The 13,819-nt window shown below is 39.9% G+C and overlaps 1 protein-coding gene across 13 annotated transcripts in view; it reads left to right on the forward strand.

Annotated features, from left to right (window-relative positions):
* Positions 1 to 11,460: 11,460 nt before the first annotated feature.
* PTPRD (protein tyrosine phosphatase, receptor type D) overlaps positions 11,461 to 13,819 on the forward strand; it is a 692,784-nt gene continuing 690,425 nt past the window's right edge. For all 13 annotated transcript variants that reach the window (XM_019554833.1, XM_019554842.1, XM_019554841.1 and 10 more), the window contains exon 1: positions 11,461 to 11,505. The gene's annotated coding sequence lies outside the window, so the exon portion shown is untranslated. The remainder of the gene's footprint in view (positions 11,506 to 13,819) is intronic.

The following is a 13,819-nucleotide window of genomic DNA, read 5'->3' on the forward strand; positions in this document are numbered from 1 at the left end:
AAGGGACTTATGATTCCTCTTGTCATCCTCTTACTTTTGATTTCCTTATAAAAACCCACTTTTATTGTCTTTTATGTTCCTGGATAGCTGCATCCCAAACTCTGCATTGGCCTTCCAATTTTCTCCCTGCATGCCTGTGTGATACTCGTATACTCGTCCCTAGCACCATGATCAAATTTCCTTTTTATAGCAATCCTTTTTTAATTTGATCTCATTGAAGAGACTGCTGTCTAACAAGGTGCTCTCCTGCTACACTTTCCATTCTTCAATCACATCAGGATAGTTTGCTCCTGGGCCCTTAAAAGGGTCTCCTTAAAGTACAGCCAGTTCTCTTGGACTCCATTTCCCCTCAAACTTGCCTCCCAGATGATTCTACCCACCAGTTCCATGACTTTAAAATCTGTTTTTCTGAAGAAGTCCAGTATCTTTATTCTACTGCTCTCCTTCCTGTCTTCCTTCCCTTAAGCAGAGCCAGCCTTTGGGGAAATGGTGTCCTTGGCAAACTTGTATTTTGGTTCTCCCCTTCCCCGTTATTTCCCCCCCGGTGCTCTCCCCTGCCAAGTCACCAATGCTGTGTGTAGGGGGAGGGTGTGGGTGTGTGTGTGCCAGGGGATGGATGTTGTGTGCATGCGTGCAAAGAAGAACACATACCTAGGTAGTTGCGGGTGGCAGGGGACCCCCTGGACTATCACAGGGCATCATGTGTCCACTCAGTGGAGATGCTGAGTGGTGGGACTGGAGAGAGGTGGGAGCTTGACCCAGGAAGGGCAAGGGGGCAGGCAGCAGGCAGAGCTACCCACACAGGAAGCCCAGACACAGCAGCAGGGTGGTGCCACCCAGTGCCACCCAGCCACCTGTGCCCTCACCCTTGGCAGTGATGGTGGTGGCTGGGGGAGGCAAGGCTACAGCCTGGCCTCCAGCTCCATGAGGTCAGTGATGGTGATGCCCTTTGTGCAGGGCAAAGCCACTGATTTTAGCCTGGCTATTTGTACCCTCTTCCCAGCCCATCATGCTACCTGGCAGCACACACTTTTTAACCCGCTGCCCCAGCAATCTCCATTCAGCTCTAAGTACAGCCAGGGGGCTGGGGGAGGGAGGTGGCAGGCTCTAGTCCCCAGCCCTCCAGATTGGTTGCCACCAAATCCCACAATGACTCCTGCTTGGCACAAGCAGTAGGGCAGTGTGTGTGTGTGTGTGTGTGTGTGTGTGTGTGGGTGGGTGGGCGGTCTCCTGACCATACAGTCCTAGGCAGTCACCCACACCATCCATCCCTAAGGCTGGCTCTGCCTTAGGATCTTGAACTCTATCATTTTGTGATCACTGTCACTAAAGTTACTTTCCACCTTCACATTTTCAACCTATTCCTCCCTGCTTTTGAACAGTAAGTTGAGAAGAGTTTCAGCCTGGTTGGTGTTTCTACCATCTGTACCCAAAAATTTATCCTCAACACACTACAGGAATTTGCTGGACTGCTTGTGTACTACTGTGTTCCCTTCCAGCATATATCCCAATAATTCAAGTCACCCATGGGACCTAAAGACTATCACTTTGAGCAGGATTCATCATCTTACACACATGCACATTTACTTTTTGCCCCATTTTCATATAATTTTACCAAATACAAACCATCACAATACTGTTGTGAATTATAATAACAATTTATTTTTGTCATGCTGAATATTTTGTGTAGTCAACATATTGGAGACTTTGTATCACTTGATAAGAAATACTTAGTCAATACCTGGAGTTCTCTACTATTTTAGAGCAGCTGCATGAAGTATTCCCTTTAACCTGTAATTCCTTAGGAATGGAAAGCATCTACAGCTTTTTCTTCACCATCCTCACCCTCATTTTCCTCCCACCACCTGCTTAAGGTGATATGACTGAAAGTCCCTAAGCCATTGTTTCTCAACCAAGCACCCTTGTGCCCCAGTCAGCCGGTCTGCAGCTGGGTCAGAGTAATCCTGGGCTGGCAAGCTAAACCCCAGGGCCCCCTGCCAGCTGGGGCTGTACTGCCCTGGCTCAGTGTGCTGTGGTCTTGAGTGCACTAGCAAGCAGAGTACCTGGGAGCAATCAACTCTGGTGCAAACTGCAGTGGAATTTTTTCAGGCACACTAGTTGCACATGTAGACACAGCCTGTTAGCACTATTAGGGCTACAAACCCCTACACATGATTCATCAGATAATTCAAATAGGAATCTATATTTTTCAAAACCATTTGGACCTCTTGTGTCCCTTCCAAATTATTTGCAAGAATTACTCTCTTATTTTTCGTAGGTGAAAAATTAATGAAAGATAGGAACTGCTATTTTCCAAGTGAGGCTTTGAATCTGAAAATGTAGAGAACTGCTAGTCTAGAAAGTGTGACCTATGAGTAAAAATAAGAGAACTGAGTTTGTTTAGTTTAGAGAAGAGAAAACAGGTAGAGGGCATGATAGTCTTCAACTATGTAAAGAGTTACCACTGTTTTTCATGCCCAGTGGGGAAAGGACAGGAGTAATGAGCTTAAACTGCAAAAAGCAGGGTTCAGGTTATACATTAAAGAAAATTTTTGATTGTAAGGATAGTTAAACCCTGGAAAGGGTTACCTGGTGAGAGTATGGACTCTTCATCACTGTAACTTTTTAAGATCAGGTTAGACAAACATGTCAGGAATAGTTTAGATATTGTAGATCTACCTTAGGGCAAGGCAGCCTTGGGGCAAAAGGGACTTGACCTCTTGAGATTCCTTTCAGTCTGATATTCTGTGATTCTATATTAGTGTGTTCCTGTGCACATACATACATGCACGCATCTGTGTGCATTCATGCTCAAGCCACACGTTTCTGCAGGCAAATGTATAATGAAAACATCAAAGGAGATAACATACACATGAATTATAAGACATAGGATAAAAATAGCAAATGTGACTACTGACACACTTTGAACTTACTATACATCTTGATAATTTCATTTGTTCTTTTCCTGTTTCCTTAGTATGACTAATATACATGCATAAAAGAAAATGGATCAGGTTGCACACTGAATCTTAACTTTAGTGTTTCTTTTATTTTAGTGCTTAACTCAGTTCTTGAACCTATATGTCCTTTGAACAGAATTTCTTAGAGAAGGAAGACAATGATCTATACAGTGGCAGAGGGAACGTTTGAGTGTGAAAGAGAGAGAAAAGGGAGAAACTTTTCACCGGAAGTAGTCCTTAAAACAAAAGAGAACTATCTGAAAAAGACCAAACTTCAGAGAAATTCAAGTAATTTCCACTGCACTTGGTCCTGTACACCTATATGCATGAGCATACGTGCACACACTTGCATATACATACACCATTTTACTTAAGAGACTAACATTTGTCTACTTCTGAAATTCACTCTACAAATAATCTATTTTTATATTGTGCATACACATCTGTATCTGCAGTCATTTATACATATCCTTTCTGCATCATCACCCAGGCACAAAGGACATTGCTTATTATCCTGGGTATGCTTTGAAATGTCTCCATTTCCCACAGTCATTTCCACTTAACTAGACTCAGTTTCAGTTTATTAAAAACAAGGTCCTCTTGATCATAAAATAGCCTCATAGCAACAATAAGTAGCAGCACAAAAATCTTCTAAATTCTCTTTTAATTAAAAGTAGCACATTTGTTTGAATAAGAAAATATATCACAACCTTGGGTGAGATACATGGCTTATTTTTAATGTTATTAGTATACTTCAGCCACTCATATTTTCTGCATCCTAAGGGTCTTATTCTACTCCCATTAAGTTAATGGGAGTTTTGTTATTCATTTCAATGGAAGGAGGCTTTAGTCCTAAATTAGGAAAATAAAGTATGTATCTCATTCCAAATATGATTTCATATATAATAATATAGTACATCTGTGTGTGGGGAGGAGGGGGGTAATCAGGAGTACCAGCCAGTGTATTCTGTAATCAGTCCTCAGGGCTTCCTGAAGAAATATAGATTTCAAAGCTTATTGGCCAGCTTCCCTGACTATAAACAGCTGCCTCCTGAAGTCCCTGTACTCTCTATTATTGTACTCAGCTTAGTTTCTGAATAGGACTGCAATTTTTGCTTATGCAGGACTCAAATTGGCTCTTTTCTCTAGGGCACTTATGCAGACTTAGAGCACAATCTAGCAAAAGGAGAGGGAGGAAGAAAATAATTTTAAAAGGGTTATATTAAAGGAAATCAGGGATGTCCCAAGCTATTACTCCTGTTAGATTTAAGGAGTGGACAGATTCCTAAGAATGGTAAACATAGGCTAATACTTAAGATACTACATTAAAAAAATGATTATTTTATCTTGTGGGCAACTATCAGGAATGATATTAGGTGAACAAAAAGTTAAGGAAAAATATGAGATGCATTTTTTCAGGCTGTAATACAGGAACAAAAGGAAAATTATGGTTTGTTTGGATACTTTTGGTGTGTATGTACGAAAGAAGATTCTTTTAAAATTAACCTTTGATGTTCATTAGGGCTCCCATTTAAATTGTAGTTCAAGCCACTGGGAGTCTTTCTGTTAAATTCAGTTGGCTTAGAACAGGCCATGGCAGAATTCTATATGTTTAAATTTTCAAAAAATCCCATGAGAACGATAAAGGAATAAGAGTTTACATCACACAGAGGGTTAAGTAATCTTTCCATTAGGAAACAGGATTAAAATAAGATATCCAAATTGTTTATATGTAGCAACTTTCCTATCTGAAAGTGGGAAAATAGAAGATGCTTCTGGTGGTGTCCATTGATTACACACAAATTTGGATGAAGATTGTCACAAGAGAGAAAGTGGGTAACAGTATCACTAGACCTAGAAGATGTTGATATTTTTTAGGTGACTCGACAAAGAAATGGAAATACAGCTTCATCTGGGTAAACGTACAGCCAGAAAGGAATCCAAATTATTTGGAAGAAATGATGCAAAATGTTGAGTATGCATTAAATTGAACCATTTTGCCATATACAGCCTTGCACACTTACTATGAATGTTGGTGGCTGCACTAAAACAGACTCACCAAGCATTTTAATGTGGTACACTGAGAGGTGGAAAACAAAACAACATAGGAATGATTCAAGGATTTCAGGTGATTTATATGTCACTGATCAGGCCCCAGCTCCAGTAAAACAATCTATTTTAATTATTTCTTTGTCTTTGAAATAATTATTAAAACCTATAAAAGTACATTCCCCCAACATACATATGAGTTTTAATACACAATAGCTGAGGGGACGTAAACACTTATCTACACTTGGGAGTTTGCATATGTACGTTGTTCCTTTGGGCTAGGGGCCTGAACTGATTCAATCTTTGCAGGTTAGTGTAACCTGGCTAGGCTAAATCAGTTTTGTAACCAGACAGACTTCCCAGAAATGCAGGCATATGCCTACAGTGGCTCAGGCTAGAAGCCAGGGGGTGCTAGAGCAGCCCTCCCTTCCCTTCCACAAGGCTGAGCTAAGGGGGTCATAGTCTGGCTCTGGCAGGACCCTCTGATTATTCCCCACTTCTCAGCAGCCCAGCAGGGAATGTTTATCACCCCTAACTCAGTGTTTATCAACCCATTAAGAAAACAAAACCCCTCTCTCTTAACTAATGGAGCTCTTCTTAATCTGCTCTTCCAAGGAAGGACATCAAGCTACCTGCAGATTAGTTCCAAAAAGCCTGTCTGCCCTTGTCTCTCCCACAGCACAGACTGTAGCCAGCATGTGGTTTGCTAGCTAATGCTGAAGTGTCTGTGTAAGGCACAGTGGATGGAGGAATAATCTCCACTTAGCTCGGAGAAGCCAGGCAGACACTCTGTGCCTGCAAGTCTGTGCTGAGCTCCAGCAAGGGAACAGAGGGGAGGGGCCAGCCCTGCTGTGGAGCAGAGAGCCCCACCCAGCCCAGAGAGCTTGCTGGGATCCTGGGGGCACCTGGTTTATCTTAACCAGCAAGGAGTCTGGGACAGACTTTGCATAAACCGGTTCGACCCAAATCAGTTAACTCTGATTCAACCAGTTTTACCTTAAACTGGTTTCAGCCATTTTCAAACTGGTTTATGTACACTAAACATCTGTTCTGTTACAGGTTTAAACCAGTTTCTGATCACTTAAACTGATTTATGTGTAATGTCTGTCCCTAGCCTTGAAGACAGTGGAATTGTTTATGTGCAATTTATAAGCTAAACCTGTTCATAAGTGGCTCCAGTATGAGAATCTTGAATGGAGCTAAAGCCACCTGCTGGTCCTCTGTGTAATGATGAATTTTACCATAAATTAAGAATGTGCTGAGCAGAAATATAAAAAGACAAGTTAATTGCCATAGCAGCCTTTTACTCTGACTCAGGCAAAGATCTCTCAATGACTGTCGGTGGGCCAAATTCAGACCAACTTTAAGCTAGTATAATTATATTGAAGTTAATAGAGTTCTAGCCAAGGCTGCATTTGCTCTGTTGTCTACAAGGGGATTTTTTGCTTGAATTAGAACTGGATGATTGGACAATAAAAATATTAATAAAATAAAAGCAATAAAGTTAGAATGTCAAACCAAGAGCAGAATGTACAAATTCAGCACTGAAAAGCTGGCTGAAATAAGTGGATTAGAAGATAAGAAGAAACAGATTGCTTGGTACTACAGAAGATAGAAGCTGTTACAAAAAAGGGAAGCAGCATGAAAAAGTTGGAAGCCTGAGAATGGGAAAAAAGGACACTGAGGAATGCTTAAGAGAGAGGATTGGGTGAATACAGGTTTTAGAATGGGGACAATGTGAGGAAAGGGCAAGCAGTAGGTGGAGGTGTACATAACTGTAGAAGAGAGAAATGCTTGCAAATTTTCCCTTATGTTATTTCAAGAAAAAGTAGCATATCTTTTTAAATGGCACATTCTGCCCCTACTTTACAAAGGCAGAGGTCCCCAGGAAGAGCAGCAGCACCAGTGCTTTGCTATCACCCTGGCAAGCACTGGGGGGGGGGGGGGGGAGAATCTGCTATGCCAGGAACAGTGAAAGATATTTTTTATTCATTTTATCTAAAGAGTAGTGAGACTATGCTTCATCTATATTGATAACCTTTTAGTTCCCAAGTACAAGAAATATTGTATTCATAGTCAGCCCATTTAATGTTTTATTTATGTAACAGCAGCTTCTTTTCATATTTAATTTACTTTTCTAAAAATATAAGTCAGCTAAACCATTTTTAAATGCCCCATCCCAAATTAACATGGAGTTCACATGAACTGAATTTTCTCCCACCTCCCTGAGGAATGACTGATATTTTGCACTCAAATGGGTCATTTGTATCATAAATGGGTATTTTATATATCTGATCTTGTGAAGCCCCTGCAAAATAGGACCTCAGCTGGCCTATTGCACATGAGTAAAATTTCTTATTCCTGTAAGGTAATTTCAGGATTTGGCCGTTTAGCTCCTTTCAATCAAAAATTAATAGCAAAGACGGTATGGGGACATAGTGCTGAAAGAAACAGTTAGTTCATTAATATGTTCACAAGCTCACAATTGTTTTTAAATAGAAATTATTATTTATTACTTATAACAGTAGTACAGCTGGAAGCAGTTGGGGAGTGAGGGGAAACAGTAGTGAAATCAAAAGCCATACTAGCATATGCTGAACAGATAATATGCAAAACTACTTAGAAATGATGTTTAATTTTTTGCCTCTTCATTTTGATATGAATTTGCAAATTGAACCATTCTTAGGAAAGTTTCCCTAAGACAAGCAAATTTTTAAGTGGCTTCTTTTCCAGCAAAATGTGCATCTTTTAATGCACTCAATGCAAAAATGTCACTTTAGTTGAAATTTCACCAGAAAGCCATATACAAAATGCCCTGTGAAAGCAAGTTAAATAAAATGGTGAATGCCTTCATATAAAGCTGCTTTAAATTTTTCAAAGCCCCAATATGGAGAAACAGGGTTCACTATAGGGTTTTTGACATGGGATCTGCAGTAAGGTCAGGGGGCAGATTTGGAACAGAATACATAGCTACAGCTTTAGCTATCACAAAAGTTCCACTGCAGGGAAAGCAACCAAACTCCCCAAAGACAAGGTGTTGCCCCTTTTGACTCCTCACTTGGATGAATTTTCCTCTTCCTCTTCCTCTTCCTCAGATGGTCAGGGTTAAATGATTTGGTGCCAAGAAGCAATTTTCCTCCACATGAGATTGGTGTGGACTCTTGTTTTGGTTATGTTTTTGGGAGGAGGGCAGCAGGCATTTGTATGCCTTCCTACATAACATGGGACATCATCTACTTCTTAGGATCATCTGAGCATATTCTGCCTAACAAATTATCTACTATTGCTGAGGTCCCAGGCATTGCTGGTGCCTTCTATCTCCTTTTTTTTTCTTTTTTTTTTTACATGGTATATTGTATGCTTTAAGGAGCTTTTCTGACTGTATTTCTGGTACTAAATATCCTCTACTTTCTCATGAGATGTTTGTAACTGGGCTCATCTTATTCCTTCACTGTGACCTAGCTAGACCAGGGCTGTCCAACTTCTGAGCAGCAAGTCAGCAAGCAGGAAGTGTTCCTGTGGACCTTTTTAAAGTAAACATCTATTACATAGTAGCATGTGATCACAGATTAGATCTGATGGTATAATCATAAATTCTGAGACTGCTTCTCTTTCTGGGTTACTGCTCCCAAAGCTTGGGAGTTATGGGAAATACCTCTCTTTCCATAGGTGCAGGAACAGGTTCTAGGACCCACTTCTGTTGGGCCTTTACCTCCAGTTTCTCCTGCTTCCTGCTTTTGTCTAAATGTTAAATTATGGCAGCACCTCTTTCTGCTGCTGCACTTTCCCTAGGCTGACCAGTGGTGCAGACAGCATAAAGAAGGGGGTAGTGCAAACTGGTATGACCTCAGCAGAGTGATAGTATAGAATATGTAAGTGAACTAGGTATTTTTAAACTCTAGACTGGGTTTTAGCCACGCAAAAAAGAACGTAGCTGTGGATGCACAGTTGTTCTAGGTCAGTGTTGTCCAACTTGGAGCCTGCAGGCAGTATAGCCTGCAAAGGATTAAACTGTGGATTCCCATCAAGGCAACACCACTCAAATCCCCCCTGCACTCCAGCTGGTACTGCTACTATTGCTGCTGCCGCCAGGGTCTTTGGGATCCCCCTCCCTCCTCTACCTTCTGCTTCCTACCCCACAGTGTTGCGGTGCAGATTATTGGGAGGGTGGGTGCCCACGCAGCTCAGCTGGTGAGACATTGTGGATGCAACGGGAGGCATATGCAGCATGCAGCCCCTTGCTGCTGAGGAGTTGGACAACCCTGCCTTTGGCCATGACCAAGGCATAAAAAGTGGGAGTGGCATAATACATGGATAATTAAGAAAGGGAACAATAAATACAGTAATCTAGTCCATCCTCTTATTGGATACTAATTTCTACCAGTTACATTTCTCCCCACAGGGGAGATGCCTGCACTGACTTTAGAGAAGTTTATACAATATGTTTAATGTGACTTTCTCAGTTTTATATATTCTGTTTATTGAGGAGAGTTAAACATGTGCAGAACCATATAAAATGTGTTGAATAAAAGAAAGGATTTGATTATTCAAAGGTGGTTCACAGCTGTGTAAGTTTATGAATGTACTACTAAGGAGCACAACTTCTCTCTCTCTATCTCAGTAGTTTTAAAGCTCCTTTTAAAAATGTCAGAATATTTTGTAGTAACTTTAGTGTGAGTAGATTTTTATGTAGGAAAATTAATTCATTGAAAACTTCCAGCCAGATCCACTACTTGTTCTGTGCTCATCACAATAAAATCTATGCATGTCATTACTCTTCTTTTAATTTGGGGAAAGTTGTTTAATTTTTTAACACTTAATTTTAAATTTTTTTTTTAGAAAATTTATTCTAAAGCCAGGAGGTCAAAAGCCAGGAATTTAAATGGAAAGGATTCTGCCTCTGCATGTAGAACCTTAGGGCATATCCACATGTTTATTAATGTGCTTTAGGTAACGCACATTAAATCTAGTACCTCTGGAGGGCACGTCTACATGTGCGCTTTAATACCCATTAACCTATTTGCATGTTCTTTAAAGCATTACAAAAACACTTTGCACTTTCACTAATGCACATGAAAATAGGCTAATGAACCTTTTTCTAGTACCATACCTCACAATGAAGGTACTAAATGTAATGCGCATCAGCAAAAGCACATTAATGAATATGTAGATGCACCATTCTACATTGTGATGTACTAGAAAAAGGTGCATTAGCCATTTTAATGAGCATTAGTTAAAGAGCATGGTTTTTTGTGATGCTTTAATGCACGTTAAAATAGGCTAATATGCACTAAAGTATTTCTGTAGACATGCACTTGGAGATTAAAGATTACTGAAGCATGTATAGTATGCTTTAGAAGTGATTATGTCTGGGTTACATTTACACGGCCTTCCTGGGGCTTTCACTTCCAAGCGTGCTCTTCCCATTTAATCAGGCTCACATGTACCTATACTGGAAAAAATGTGACGAGGTTGTTCTAGAACTGTCCTTTGCAGCTATTTTCATGTGCACCATAGACAGAGGTCTTGAGAATGGCCATGTGGAAGGCAAGGGGTTAAGACTTCACTGCCTCATTTCTGGAATGGGCATCTGCAGGTGGGAGCCAATGGACAGGGCATGCTTGAGAGTTGGTACTAGTGGCTGCACTGGAAACATACCTTTGATCAGCAGAAAGTCCAAGTGAGATTTTATATTAAGTTAACTGGCCACTGTGTAAAACTCCATAAGAATATTTTCCTTGAAGATGACAAAAACTTTGTGAATGATTATATCCAAAGGCTGTACATGATGCACCTTATCTGCTTACCTAGAGGTAGCAGGATACCTGTCAAGCACGCAATCATGCATCTTTGTAAACTAGTATGTTGCAATCCCCATCTACACAGTAATTCAGTTTGCTGTCTCTTTGACATGTCAGCCTTTTGTTTTATTTGTAACCCAAATTATTTTCTGCTTCATATGTTATCCATTTATGATGATATAATACAAGCAGAAATGAAGGAACACTCACTCTCTTCTAAATAAACTACATAAATGTCAGTTTGTATCTTCTGCGATTGGACTGGGAATTAAAATTCAGTGGGTACGTCTACACGAGACATTGACTGCATAGTAGCCTAATAATACTATGCAATAGCGTGCTAGGCAAAAACCATGCAAATACACTACTGTGCAGTAGTATTAGGCTACTAAACAGTAAGCATCACTAAAAATCCAAGTGCCAGTGGTACTGCACAGTAGTGTGCATTACTGCACATTAATTCAGTACTTGGTTAACCAAGTACTAAATGTAATGCACAATAACTATGGTGCATTAATGAACATGCAGATGTGCCCAGAGTAAAACAAAAAGTCAACTTGTTCTGGATGATTTTTTAAGTGAACCTCTCTACTGGAAATTATATCATACATTTCCCATTTTTTTCATTGTACCATATTCTTTTCCCTGCTAGGTGAGAAGTCCAGTGGACAGCAGTGCAATCTGAGGAGACCAAAGTAAGATTTTTAAATATGCTATATTTCCAAGTTATTGCTAAGATGCTTTTTAAATCTTTTAAAAAGAGATGAACACTGATGTTGGCATGGATTTCTTGGTATAAATCTAAAACCTGTGTTGAAGTTGGCAACGCCTAGAAGTTGTTGGAAAGAGTATTGCTTTTAAAATTTGTTGGCGGGTTCCTTTAGGTGGGAGAAAGAGCAGAGTGTTTGGATTGGTGGTTTTGCACTGAAATCTTGTACAAAAATGGTGTAAGGGGCAAGAGTGAGATCATGGTTTAGATTTTACAGTCTTCTTACAGTGCAGAAAACATCCTTAATCCCATAGTGTGCCTTGTCAGGTGTGCTAAAAATTAAATGGAAATTTAGCTAGTGAGTAGATTAAGTAACAAAAAAAGATGCCTTTGAGCCTTTCTAGCTTTTTGGTGTCCTATCAAACAGAAACTTTTTTACAGTGAATATATTATGCACCTGCAGAGGTGCAGTAAGCCAGCAAAACACTTCAGTGGTTCTTTCAAACAGGTGTTCTGCCTGTTACGCCCACCTGAATGTTTATGTGTAAGATCTTCACGACCTTTTGGCACTAGTTTTGTATTTTGTTTGTGAAGAAATATGACTGTTATGTAGTTAAGGCCTAATCTAGCCTCTTATTCATGTTCAAGGTACTGTTTCTCCATTGCCTGAGTTAGGAGTTGTATCAAGCTCCTAATGAAATTATATCAGACTAGAAATAAAGCAAGGCAGTAATGTTTTATTTGCTGAACATGCCCATACCAACATGTATGGTTCTGTAATCTAATGCATGATACCTCTCTCATCTGGATGTAGTTAGAATGTCCATGTATATTTTTCTTGTACTGTATGGCAGTATTCTAATTTCTAGTTTGATACTGATGATATAAAACATTATAACTTGTATGTGCTTAAAGATACGTACTCGGTTGTACGATTTTTATTTCTTCAAGCCAGTAAGAATCATATTATTTTAAGGGGATGTTTATATATTCTGTAACCCCTAAACGTTGCAGTAAGTGGAAACAGAAAAAAGCAAAGCTGGCCCCATGTGAAGACATTATTGCTATGAATCCTGTTTCAGCCTGCTTTGTCTTCGGGTTTCATGCCTTGGTACTGACAAAAAATCAGAAATAATATTGCCTTTTTATCACTAGAGGTTGCTATACTAAGCAAATAAGAAGTTGTTGCCTTCCTCTGTAATGGGGGGCATGGGCCCGGTCCTTGGATCTCTCAAGTGTATTTCAACAACCTTTGTAGCAGTAGAATATTGGTTGCAGTGGTCCTCCTACTTTACCTGTGGCAGGTTTTGGTGTTTATGTCTTGTGCTTGTGTCAGGGTTGACTGGAATTTTGCTAATAGATGGATTTGTATAGGATGGATTGGGTAGGGATGATCCCACTTCTGGTTGGAGCTTGAACTAGAGGCTTTCTAGTCCCGCTTATCTATGATTATGTGTTCTATGATTCTTCTCCTCCTCCTACAGCCATTCCTTGCTATACAGCATGGTAGAGAGAACTGCAGGCAAGCTGGGAAGTAAATCTTAATTGACTAAGCAACCAAGCAAAATGTAAAGATACAAGAGAAAGATCAGAGCTGTTTTATACTGAATATATCCCATTTACCTGGGATGTACCCATGTGACCCTAATTCAGCTGACTGCTAATGACCAGTATGCTTTGGAGTAGAAAAATAAGTCTTTTGAATCTGTTTTGCAATAAATATTATAATCGCATACTAAACATTTAAGGCACATAGCTTTTGTCTGTGATGTGGATTGTTTTGTTTTGGCTTTGGTTTTGACTTTTTAATGGAAGAAGGTGAGAGGAAAATGAGGAGATGCAAATTTTGTGATAAGAGGGCAATCTTCACCTTCTCTGGCTAAAAGTTAATATATGATATTTGCATATCTTAAAGGACAGGCACCTCTAACTGGGCTGTCTCAATTACTTGTGAACATATTGCAAAGGTTTAAGAATCTTAATTACCTGACTGCAGCCACAAACCAAAAGGCAAAGATTTAGTGGGGATAGTATTGGATTGGGAGTCAGGAGAGCTGGGTTAGTAATCGCAGGAGTGCAGGATTACTAATGAGTACTGACTTTTTACTTTACGTTGGGTACCTTTCTGTGTTTGTCTCCCCTTGCAGCCTCTATCATGTGTTTGTTAAGAAAGTAAGCTCTTTAGGGCAAAGACTGTCTCTTCCAAAACTTTGGTTCAGTATGTTGCTTGTATAGATCTCATATTAATTTTTGATTGAAACCTCTGGGTACTACTTGTAGCATAAATATTATAATTAGCA

This window comes from Crocodylus porosus, unplaced genomic scaffold, assembly GCF_001723895.1.
Source record: "Crocodylus porosus isolate Cpor-Errol unplaced genomic scaffold, CroPor_comp1, whole genome shotgun sequence".
Classification (NCBI taxonomy): Eukaryota; Metazoa; Chordata; order Crocodylia; family Crocodylidae; genus Crocodylus; species Crocodylus porosus.